The 12,709-nt window shown below is 49.3% G+C and overlaps 1 protein-coding gene across 1 annotated transcript in view; it reads right to left on the bottom strand.

Moving 5' to 3' along the window:
* The window catches only part of gfral (GDNF family receptor alpha like), a 109,271-nt gene that overhangs the window by 12,054 nt on the left and 84,508 nt on the right, over positions 1-12,709 (bottom strand). The window lies entirely within an intron of this gene.

Below are 12,709 nucleotides of genomic sequence, written 5' to 3'. Positions count from 1 at the left end.
CGAGGATCCAGCCAACGGAGAATTCCGCTGAATGAAGTTAACACTCATACAAGAAAATCTGTTACCATCCAGTAATGTGAAAGCCAGTACCCTGAGCTCAATGGCCTCTCAATCCTTTAGCCCAGCCATAATGAAGCCAGTAGAATTGTCTGTTACTTTTGCATACTGAATAGGTATCATATGCTGTCACCTCTTGACCTTTTCCAGTACCTCCAGGCAATGCAATCCACTTAAAGCAAAAATGCTTTATAAAGATAATAAATTGTCAGAAAAATAATTATCCAAATGGTAGTAAAACTGAAAGGAAGATGGAACAATATTAGGTTCAAAGTAAAAAGCTCAGTGATTTATCTTGGGCATGTTTTAATTCTCTATATTTAAGACTGCTGTCTTTAACAAAGACTCCCTTCTCCTAAGTGATAGAGGTTGGGCAGCTTGCCATGGAGTCAGTTTATTTCATAGTTTACAGACTTGTGCGAAAATAACAAACACCTGGTTTAACTTTCTCTAACCCCCATACTGGGGCTTCTGATAGGGCTTCTTTTCCATGCCAGGTTTTTATTACATTTCCCTATACTGTTAATAATCAAACATTAATTAAAGAAATGATGGTCGCAACAGCCAACTCAGTTCTAGAAGATGTATTCTCCATTTGTAATTAAATATGTTCAGATAGTCAGGCCTTATGTCTAAAGCACTTATCTCCTTTTGGCGTGGGGGTGGGGGAAGGGAGGGAAACTCAACTTTTTTTCATTCATTGAAGGAATGTGGGCTTCGCTGGAAGGGCCAGCATTTATTACCCCTCCCGAATTGCCCTTTAGAACTGAGTGGTGAACTGCCTTCTTGAACTGCTGAGGTGTCAGTTCACCCACAGTGCTGCGAGGGAGAGGGTTCCACGATTTTGGCCCAGTGACATTGAAGGAACGACGATATATTTCCAAGTCAAGATGGCTAAAAATCTCTTATCGTAATGTTTTTCCGCTTTTATTTTGAAAAAGGCTTGATGAATCTTTCCATTTACTGTTGGCAATTGGAATTTGTAGAAAATGTAGTTTCATTGAAAAAAGAGCAAACTGAGATAAACATTTAATTGTCACTTCATATGTACATTAAGTTTGCTTGGATTTGTATTTACTCGAAGACTAAACTAATTTTACAAGGTTTTTTAAAAAAATCCTTCATGGGTTTTCCTTTATTCTATCATGTGGGGTAGCACTGTTAATAAGAAATGAAATGAGGACAAGTGTGACAGATTATGTAGAATCCATTGGGTTGGAGATAAAAAAAATAGATTACCCAATTAATTTTTTTCCAATTAAGGGGCAATTTATTATAGATTATTATAAAAGGTTATTATTATTTAGCATGGCAAATCCACCTAGCCTGTACATCTTTGGGTTGTGGGGGGTGAAACCTACGCACATACGGGGAGATTGTGCAAACTCCACATAGGCAGGTTAATCAAGAAAGTTAAGGAGAGTATTAAGTTTAAAGAAGAAACATATAAGGAGGAAAATGTCATTGATAACCCTGAAGGCCAGAATAAATTCCGAATCTAGCAAAGGATGACTAAAAAAAAATAAAGACAAAAAAAATAAGCTATGAGGTCAAACTAGCAAGGAATATAGGGCTGGATTCTCCCCTACCCGGCGGGGCGGGAGGTCCCGGCCGGATGGAGTGGCGTGAACCACTCCGGTGTCGGGGCGCCCCAAAGGTGCGGAGAAATCCGCACCTTTAGGGGCTAAGCCCTCGCCTTGAGGGGCTAGGCCCACGCCGGAGTGGTTCCCGTCCCGCTGGCTGGCGTGAACTTCCTTTGGCACCATGCCAGCCAGGGCCGAAGGCACTTCGCCGGCCGGGAGCGACAGCGGCTGCTGACATCATCCCCACGCATGCGCAGAGGAGGGGGTCACTTCCGTGTAGGCCATCGCGTAGTCTATGGCCAACGCGGAAGGAAAAGAATGCCCTCACGGCACAGGCCCGCCTGCGGATCGGTGGGCCCACGATTGTGGGCCAGGCCACCGTGGGGCCATCCACCGGGGCCAGATCGCCCCGCTCCCCCCCCCCCCCCCAGAACCCCGGAGCCCGCTCGCGCCGCCTGGTCCCGTCGGTAAGGGAGGTGGTTTAATTCCTGACGGCGGAACCGGCATTACAGCAGCGGGACTTCAGCCCATCACGGGCCGGAGAATCACCGGGGAGGGCCCGCCGACCGGCGCGGCGCGATTCCCGCCCCCGCCGAATATCCGGTGCCGGAGACTTCGGGAGACGCCGGGGGCGGGATTCACGCCGGCCCCCGGCGATTCTCCGACCCGGCGGGGGTCGGAGAATCCAGCCCATAAAAACTGACAATATGAACTTATTTAAACTAATATAGAGGAAGAGAGAAGCCAAAATGAACATCATCTCCTCAGAAATGAATCTGGGGAGATAGCTGTGGGAGAAAAGGAAATGGCAAAGGAGATAAACAGATATTTTGCATCAATCTGTAGTGAAAGAAACTTCAACCATTCCATTAATACTGAAGAATACAGGGGAGCAATTAAATACCAACACCATCACTGGAGAAGTAGTATCAGACAAACTTATGGGCTAAAGGATTTGAAAAGAAGTAGCTGCAGAGATAGTGAACTTATTGGGTGTAACTTTCCAAAAATGCTTAGATTCTTGGGAAGTACCTGAGGATTAGTCTTGTCTGACTATTTTTTAAAGAACAAAGAACAATGCAGCACAGGAACAGGCCCTTCGGCCCTCCAAGCCTGCACCAACCATGGTATCTCCCTAAACTAATATTGTATGCACGTACCTGCTTCCACCACCTCCCAGGTGGCACGTTCCATATATTTACCATCCTCTGTATAAAAAACTTGCCTCGTACATGACACAGCATGTGCGCAGGAGTCTCCGCCTCAACAAGGGAATGGTGCAGCACCTGTGCCATATCCTTGTGGACTTGGCACCACATGGAAGAGGAGGATAACTGCTCCCAGTGGCCATCAAGGTCACCTCAGCCAAGAACCTCTCTACCTCAGGATCATTGCAGGGCTCGAGCGAGCATTTGTGCGGCATCTCACAAGGTACAGCCCACAAGTGCATCCGTGAGTCCACGGATACCCTGTTTGCCCAGACAGTGAACTATATAAATTTTGACATGGGCCAGCCCAACAAGATGCCCTTCCAGCAAGTTTCTCCGCCATCGCCAGGATGTCCCAGGTACAGAGGGTAAAAGGTGGCACGCATGACGCCTTGTGCTCAACTCGGCCATCTGGGAGCACCCTCCGTCAACAGGAAGGAGTTCCATTCCGTGAACATCCAGCTCGTGTGCAACCACCACATGAAGATCATGCATATGTGTGTAGGCTTCCCAGGGAGTGTGTGCGACAGCTACATTCTGGGGCATTTAGAAATCCCCGGCCTCTTTGAGAACCACCCCAGGATGGTCGGTTGGCTCTTGGGGAGCAACGGTTTGCGGTGTGCTGGGGGTGGAGGGGGAGCAACATGTTTCCACCTCCAAGGAGGAGGATGAGGACAAGGGTGTGCCAGACCAGGACGGGCTGGAGGACTAACCAATGGAGGACACACAAGACCAGTCAGAGAATGGAGGACAGGCGGCAAGTGTCGAACTGGCTCAAAGGGCCAGGAAGACAATCATCTTCACCTGCTTCACATTGACGTGGCCTCGGTCATCTTCCCACTCGCCCTCCCAATTCCCCACACCCCCTTCACCATCTCCACCCCCACCTTCCACTACCATTTCCCACCCTCCCAGGATCAGGGTGAGGGGTCTGTATCGATACTGTTCAGCGAGTCACTGTCGAGGATAGGGTGATAATAACTCGCTGAGAACTGAGCACCACTGCTCCTCAGGAAATGCTATCGTCTGCTGAGTGCTCACACCTCGGTGTGCCGGGGTCGGACAGGGAGGCGGTGCTGTGGAGGAGGGAGGGAGAAGGAGAAGCATTCAGGACCTTGTCTGGGGAGATGGGCATGGGATTGGTGCTTGGCCCGCATTGCATAAGGAAGTGCCAAAGACATAATATTGGTCGAGGTCAACAATTTTTATTAATTAACACTTGTGTACCAAACTTCCCCAATCTCCCTATTGTCCTGCCCCTCCCGTCCCCATGCCTCCCAGACCCTCCCCCCGTTAGAGGTGGAGGCAGCCTGCTGCCTACCATGTCCTGTGGTCTTCGATACTCTGACGAGCATCCTCTGGGGACTCTGAACCTGGAGAGCCCCGGCGCCCTTTCCGGCCTCCCGGTCATGTTGCCCGCACTCACTGCAGCTGCAATTGCCTCCAAGGCGGCTGCTGGTTCTCTGACCAGCGGGGGGGGGGGGGGGCTGGGGTGTGATGGGGGGACAGGGTGTCCCGCCTGTCATCCATTCGTCGAGAAACCAGGCCAGATCAGCATCCCCAAAGCGAGGATCAGTTCTGCCTGCTGCCATGCCTGCATGTTGCCCGGGGGTGAGTGGTGAGGGAGCGTTTCAAAGCAGCTCCCCCTTGTTAGCGGCGAATCAGACGGTGAGGGAGTCAGGCATGGCAAGATTCACCTGCGGGTGCATACAAGTCACGATTTCACCATTACAGCCGGTGTGAAACACCCCCCAAGCATGCCCAAAATGATAGTCACTTTTTTGATAGGATACTTAAAGGACTTGAGAGGGTAAATGCTGAGATATATCCCCTTATGGCAGAGTCTAAGTCCAGAGGGCACAGTCTCAGAATAAAGGGGTGCCAATTTAAGGCTGAGATGAGGAGAAATGTATTCTCGTAGAGGGTTGTGAGCCTATGGAACTCCTTGCCAAAGAGAGCTCTGGGGCAGAGTCCTTGTGTATATTTAAGTCTGAGATCGATAGACAGATTCTTGATCATAAGGGAATCAAGAGTTATTGGGAAAGGGCAGGAAAGCGGGCATGAGGAATGTTGGATCAGCCATGATCTTATTGAATGGTGGAGCAGGCCCAAGGAGCCGAACGGGCCAAATTGCCTACTCCTGTTCCTATTTCTTATTGTCTTGTTGTGTTATGAGATGTGGGTGTCACTGGCAAGGCCAGCATTTGTTGCCCATTCCTAATTGCCCTTGAGAACTTGCCAGGCCATTTTGGAGGGTACGGGCAGCAGATTTCCTTTCTGAAAGGATAAGGGGGTTTTCAATCATACAATCCCTTCAGGGCAGAAAGAGGCCATTCGGGCCATCGAGTCTGCAGCAACCCTCTGAAAGAGCACCCCACCGAGGCTCCATGCCCCGCCTTATCCCTGTAACCCCACTAATTTAGCATGGCCAATCCGCCTAAGGTGCACATCTTTGGACAGTGGGAGGAAACCGGAGCATCCGGAGGAAACCGGAGCAGAGATGGAAAGAAAGTGCGAGCTCCACACAGACAATTGCCAGAAGTCGGAATCGACTTAATTTTCATCCGTTGTCAAGATGGGAGTGAACACAAACATACACAACATTAGCGTGAGCCTCTGCTAGTCTCGTGACATTACCACTACACCATCATCTCCCCTTAACATTTGCTTTGCCTTAACATTAACATTTGTTTTCATGGGATGTTGATTGACAAACAGCACTATTATTTTCTTGTGAGTTGTAAGAACATACAGCTGATCTTGGCAGTTTTTGGCAAATAGAAAGACAGGAAAAACCCTCAGGCTAGAGATGTCGTATCTGTTCAGATTTGTATTAAACAGTTAGTCTTGTTATTGAGCAATCTGGGAATGTATAGCAATATCAACATTTTGGTTTTAAAATAGAGGTTCGCTTCCTTCTCTAGTCTCATTCTATTAAAGCATTGGTAACTGAAGTTTTTCTTAAAATCCCTAGCAAAGGAAATCTCAGAATTAAAGTCACACTTAGCCTGTTTTCTATACCCTATAGACATGGCAAAAGCTAGTAAATCTTGCTAAAACACAAACAGAGAAGAGTTTTACCCTGACGCATATTCAAAAGGATTTTCGTTAGTTGTGTCTTAAAATTCACCTGCACACAAGGGCTTGAATTTTTCACCCGTCGGGAGCACACACTTGGCAGACCCACAGGCGAGTGTGTAATGTGTCCACGGCCGTAGTTGGCTCCGGAGCGCAATTCCACGCTGGCTGACCCGTTCACACTCTCTGTGAAAGGCTGAGTGGTGTGGGGAGGGCAGGAAGAGTGCGGGCAACGTGAAAAAGGGAGCATGCAAGCTGGCGCTTTCAATGTACTCACTCCGGGGGCAGAGCCGTTGCGGAGTAGTCTCAGGGAGCTGCTGACCCGTGAAAAATAAATAGCGGCAGAGGAACTATGCAATGAGTATCGAGGCAGCCCATTCAAACACAAACCTCAGTCTCCAAACATCATTTAAAATTTTATTTCAGCCCAGACAGTTCATCTCACTATGGATCGAGATCGAAGCTAAAACCTAAAAGTTGCCTGGCTAATCAGCCCACCCGCCAACTGCGAGCAGAGACAGGCAATATAAGGTTGTGTCCAATTTGCCCCTTAATGGGATAAATTACCTGCTTGATTATTGACGGGCATGCTTCAAAATCTCACATGTGCCCTGTGACCCAACTATGGTGTGAGTGCGCAATGACGTAGGCACCCAACATAAATTTGCACAATTTCACACACTTTCGGGTCAGGCGCGTGCCCACCCGAGCAACGTAAAATTCTGGCCAAGGAAAAGATTGTGGACAATGGCTTTACCCAAGACAAAGCTCCACGGGAAAGGGAAGTGGTGTGGTAAACTTCGCCATGCACTGAAGGGTTGACCTGGGGGGGCGGAGGTGGGGGGGGGGGGGGGGGGGGGGGCAGTGTTGGGGGCAGGGTTGCACAGTGGTTAGCACGGTTGCTTCACAGCTCCAGTGTCCCAGGTTCGATTCCCGGCCTGGGTCACTGTCTGTGCGGAGTTTGCACTTTCTCCCGTGTCTGCGTGGGTTTCCTTCGGGTGCTCCGGTTTCCTCCCAAGATGTGCACGTTAGGTGGATTGGCCATGCTAAATTGCCCTTAGTGACCAAAAAGGTTGGGTGGGGTTACTGGGTTGCGGCGATAGGGTGGCTCTTTCCAAGGGCCGGTGCAGACTCGATGGGTCGAATGGCCTCCTTCTGCACTGTAAATTCCATGAACATAAAACTTTCAGTACAGACGTTGAAGCAAAGTCCCGACTGCCCTCTCTGGTAGATGTACAAGCTTTTCTGGGTTGCATTTTGAAGAGCAGGAGAGATTTCCTGGTATCCTGCCATCATTTTTCCCTTCAACCAGCATCGCTAAAACACATTATCTGGCCATTTATTGAATTGCTCTGTGTGGGACACTGCTGTCTGCAAATTGAATGTCAAGTTTTCTACATTACAACAACAGTGACTACATTACAACAACACTCAGTTGGCTGTGGAGTGCTTTGGTTATGAAAAGTGGTGTGGTAAAGCAAGCTTTTTTCTTCAGGGCAGTACAGTAGCATAAGTGGATAGCACTGTGGCTTCACAGCGCCAGGGTCCCAAGTTCGATTCCCCGCTAGGTCAGTCTGTGCAGAGTTTGCACATTCTCCCCGTGTCTGCATGGGTTTCCTCCGGGTGCTCCGGTTTCCTCCCACAGTCCAAAGACGTGCAGGTTAGGTGGATTGGCCATGATAAATTGTCCTTAGTGTCCAAAATGTGTAGGAGGGGTTATTGGGTTACGGGGATAGGGGGGGGAAGTGAGTGCTTAAGTGGGTCGGTGCAGACTCGATGGGCTTAATGGCCTCCTTCTGCACTGTATGTTCTATGTTCATCCTTAGTCATGGCCTCATTCCCAGCTCTATATGCCAATGTCTGGAACTGACTCGCAATATTAAGCCGCAGCTGTTAGTACTTATTGTGCTCCTGGTGCAGTCAAGAATATTTGGTAATTCTTATCCTGCCACAGAGACAGAGACCTGAGCCACGTCTCTTTAATAGAGTGATACACAGAAACAACAACTCATATTAACAATCACAACTTATATTTCCATAGCATCTTTAACTTAACATCTTGAGGCGCCTCGCAGGAACATTATAAAGCAAAATGTGACACTGAGTCACACCAGGAGATATTAGGTCAGGCGACCAAAGGCTTGATCGCAGTGGTGGGTTTTATGAAGTATCTTAAAGGAAGAAACTGGGGAAGAAAGACCAGGACGTATCGGGATGGTAATGCTGAGCAAAATGTAAAAAAATAGCAGAAATAAGACAGCATCATGAACTCCCATTAATGTGTCTGGTTTTGAGCTGTGCCAAATCCTGTCGCAAGAAGATGTGTCCCCCCAAGTCCTGGCGGACAAGACAATACCCTAAGGGATTTTCCAAAAGTCTTTTTATTAACCTCTCCAACCATCTTTACCACTATTTTGCTCTACAGATTAAACTGTGGAACTGTAACTAATGTGAATATTGAGAACAGGCCTTACTGTGCGGTTACCATATTGCAGCTAGTTAGAAGTGATATGGTTCTCTGTGGTGAGCTCTTGCAGGCAGGGAGAAGAACTTTAAGGAACTAATTGGCATGCAACGGTTAAGCTGACGTTTCCATCCACATTAAAATTGGTTCAAGTTATCCCTTGGGTATATGTCTTCATTCTGTTTTCAAGGAATACAGGATATGGAAATACTAGGATTCGCTTTCAGGTCTTTGGCATTGGATTTTGCTTCAGATGTGGTCTGGGTGGCCAGATTGAAATACTTCATGTTTCTGATTTCAATGATCCAAAATTTTGGCTTTGGAAAGTTGAACCAATTTAGAAAACATGGTTAGGATTAGAAATTGGCTTTGGGACTGCACAAAATGGCCTGAAGCTGCTTATCTGTAACAAGGGCTGACGAATGAGAGGGGTTTGCCATTCTGTCCCGAAAAGCCATCGCAGTAACGTTCGTTTATAAAGACCCTTTTAACATGAAGAAAATGTACCAAGGTGTTTTGTAGAAGGCATACAGGAAACAATCACCAAGAGATTTGATCGATTATGAGATGTGGTAAAGTAAAGAATTGGAGGAATGCAGAGTTCATGAAATATTGTAAACTGAAGGATGCTGGAGAGATAGGGAGGAGTGAAACTAATGAAGGATTTGACTACAAGGCTGGCAATGTGAAAACTTGAGGCGTTGATGGAGGAGTGGCCAATGTAAGTGGGTGGAGGAGGAGCGGGGGAAGGGGTGGCAGGAGTTATGGGCCATGCTGTGTTTCGGGGTGCTAATAAATGTTGATCTGAATGAAGTACAACTAAAAGTGCAATGATAGCATGGTCGTGAGTCATTTTATACATCGTAATGTTAAATTTAATTTACCTACTTTCTTTCTGAGTTATTTCAGCCCAAGAAAAGGCAGCCTTTATCCATTGCTCCCTTGCTTTTTTTAATTAAACATTTTAAAGAGGTATTTATGATTTTATAACAGTAACAGAAGAAACAGTGTACGTACAAATGTAAACTCCAACACCCCCCCCCCCCCCCCACTCTATGCTGACGGTTAATTTTCCCCAAAGAAGTGGACGAACGGCTGCCACCTCCGGACCCATGCTAAGTGACCCTCTCAAGGCGAACTTGATTTTCTCCAGACAGAGAAAGCTAGCCATGTCCATAAGCCAGGTCTCTGACTTCGGGGGGCTTTGAGTCCCTCCAAGCAAATAGTCTCCGGGCTACCAGGGAGGCAAAGGCCAGAACGTCTGCCTCTTTCTCCTCCTTGATTCCCGGATCTTCCGATATTCCGAAAATCGCCACCTCTGGACTCGGTGCCACCCTTGTTTTTAACACCTTGGACATGACATCCGCAAACCCCTGCCAGAATCCCCTAAGCTTCGGGCATGCCCAGAACATATGAACATAGTCCGCTGGTCCTCCCGCACACCTTGTCCACCCCACAGAACCTGCTTACTGTCATGTAAGCCCGGTGAACGACCTTAAACTGTATCAGGCTGAGCCTGGCACACATTGTGGACGCATTGACTCTAATCAACGCATCCGTCCAGAGACCATCCTCTATCTCTCCTCCTAACTCCTCTTCCCATTTGTGTTTCAGCTCCTTGGTCTGAGTTTCCTCTCATCCCATGAGTTCTTTATAAATGTCCAAAACCCTCCCTTCTCCCACCCACATTCTGGACCTACCCTGTCCTCTATTCCCCTTGGTGGTAGGAGCGGGAAGGTTGAGACCTGCCTGCGTAGGAAGTCCCACGCCTGCAGGTACCTAAACTCAAATCAAATTTCTCCTCCAGCTCCCTCAGGCTGGGAAAGCTCCGCTCTATTAACAGATCTCCCATCCTCTCGATCCCTGCTTTTTGCCATCTCCGAAACCCACCATCCAGCCTCCCCGGGGCAAATCGATGATTATTGCAGACTGGAGACCAGACCAATGCTCCTTCCGCTCCCACATGCTTCCTCCATTGCCCCCAGACTCTCAGGGCCGCCACCACCATGGGGCTGGTGGAGTGCCGACAGGAACGGCAGAGGCGCCGTTACCAATGCCCCCAAACTCATGCCCTTACATGATGCCGCCTCTACTTGCTCCCACATCGACCCCCCCCCCCCCCTCCCCCACCATCTATTTCCTAATCATGGCTATATTTACCGCCCAATAATAATTACTAAAGTTCAGCAGCGCCAGCCCGCCCTCCCCCGGCTACGCTCCAGCATCCCCTTTTTTTTACCTGCGGGGTCTTACCCACCCATACAAAGCGAGAAATCACCTTGTTAACCCGTTTAAAGAAGGTCCGTGGAATAAAGATGGGGAGACACTGAAACACAAGCAGGAATCTCGGGAGGACGGTCATTTTCACTGCCTGTATCCTCTCAGCCAGTGATAGCGGGAGCAGATCCCACCTTCGGAAATCTTCCTTCATTTGGTCCACCTGTCAGGTCAAATTTAGCTTATGTAGCCGTTCCCATTCCCGTGCCACCTGAATTCCTAGGTACAGAAAGCTTCCCCCTACCACCCTCAACAGCATCTCCCTCAGTCGTCTCTCATGCCCCCTTGCCTGGATTGCGAACATCTCACTTTTCCCCATGTTCAATTTATAACCTGAAAATCGGCCACATTCCCCCAGAATCTTCATAATTTCTCCCCTCCCCTCGAGTGGGTCAGAGCCATATAGGAGCAGGTCATCTGCGTATAGCGAGACTCTGTGTTCCACCCCTCCCTGAACCAGCCCCTTGAGGCTCTCAGTGCAATTGCCACCAGCTCTATGGCCAGCGCAAACAGCAGTGGGGAGGGGGCATCGCTGCCTCCTCCCCTGGTGCAGTCTAAAATAGCCTGATGTCGATGTTCATCCGTACACTCGCCACGGGCGCCTGATACATCAGCCTAACCCAGTCGATGAAGCCCCGTCCAAACCCAAACCGCCCCAGCACCTCCTACAGATAGGTCCATTCCACCCGGTCAAAGGCATTCTCTGCGTCCATTGCGACCACTACCTCTATGTCCCTACCCTCTGGGAGCATCATGATCACATTCAGAAGCCTTCTAACATTGGCCGCCAACTGCCTGCCCTTAACGAATCCCGTCTAGTCCTCCCCAATCACGTCCGGAACACAATCTTCGATCCTAGAGGACAAGATTTTGGTGTCTACATTTAATAAGGAGATTGGTATGTAGGACCCGCATAGCTCCGGGTCCTTTTCCCGCTTCAAGATCAGTGAGATCGTGGCCTGTGACATTGTCATGGGAAGCCTCCCTCTCTCCCTTGCCTCATTAAATGTCCTCATCAGCAGTGACCCCAGCATCCCAGAGAACATTTTTATAAAACTCCACTGGGTACCCATCCAGTCCTGGGGCTTTACCTGACTGCATGGCCTTCAGCCCTTCTGCTAGCCCAATCGAGGCCCCCAGCCCTTCATCTGCCTTCAGGAACATCAGTCCTCCTAAGAATTGCCTCATTCCCTCTGGCCCAGTTGGGGGTTCCGACTCATATTGCCTGCTATAAAACTCCTTGAACGCCCTATTAACCCCAGCTGAATCTCCAACCAGGTTCCATCCCTGTCCCTTACTTTCCCAATCTCCCTGGCTGCCTCCCTCTTTCTGAGCTGCTGTGCAAACATTCTGCTGGCCGTCTCTCCATATTCATATATCGCCCCCCTCGCCTTCCTCAGCTGCTCCACCGCCTTCACTGTAGTTAACAGGCCAAACTCCACCTGTAGCCTCCGTCGTTCCCTTAAAAGCCCTGCCTCTGGGTCTCCGCATAGCTCCTGTTGACCTGAAGTATTTCCCTTATCATTCGGTCCATCTCTGCTCTGTCTACCTTCTCCCTGTGGGCCCGTATCAAAATCAGCTCCCCTCTGACCACCACTTTCAGCGCCTCCCAGATCGTTGCTGCCGAGACTTCTCCCATTGCATTAACTTCCAGATAGTTCTGGATACATTTCCTCACCCACCCGCACACCTCTTCATCCGCTAACAGTCCGACATCCAATCTCCAATGCGGGCGCTGGCCACCCTCCTTGCTTACCTGTAGGTCCACCAGTGCAGGGCATGATCCGAGACCGTGATCGCTGAGTACTCAGTGTCCACTACCCCCGTCGATAAAGCTCTGTTCAAGATGAAGAAGTCGATCCGGGAGTACACTTTACGCATGTGTGAGTAAAAGGAGAACTCCTTCACCCTTCACTCTCGGCCGCCCAAACCTCCATGGGTCCACCCCCCCCCCCCCCCCCCCCCCCCCCCCCCCCATCTGCTCCATAAACCTCTTTAGCTCCTTTGCCATTGCTGTACCCTGCCTGTCCTTGAGCTCGACC

Source organism: Scyliorhinus canicula, chromosome 6 (genome assembly GCF_902713615.1).
Source record: "Scyliorhinus canicula chromosome 6, sScyCan1.1, whole genome shotgun sequence".
NCBI lineage: Eukaryota > Metazoa > Chordata > Chondrichthyes > Carcharhiniformes > Scyliorhinidae > Scyliorhinus > Scyliorhinus canicula.
Note: the sequence above shows the minus strand (reverse complement) of the source record. Positions and strands in the feature narration are given on the sequence as shown.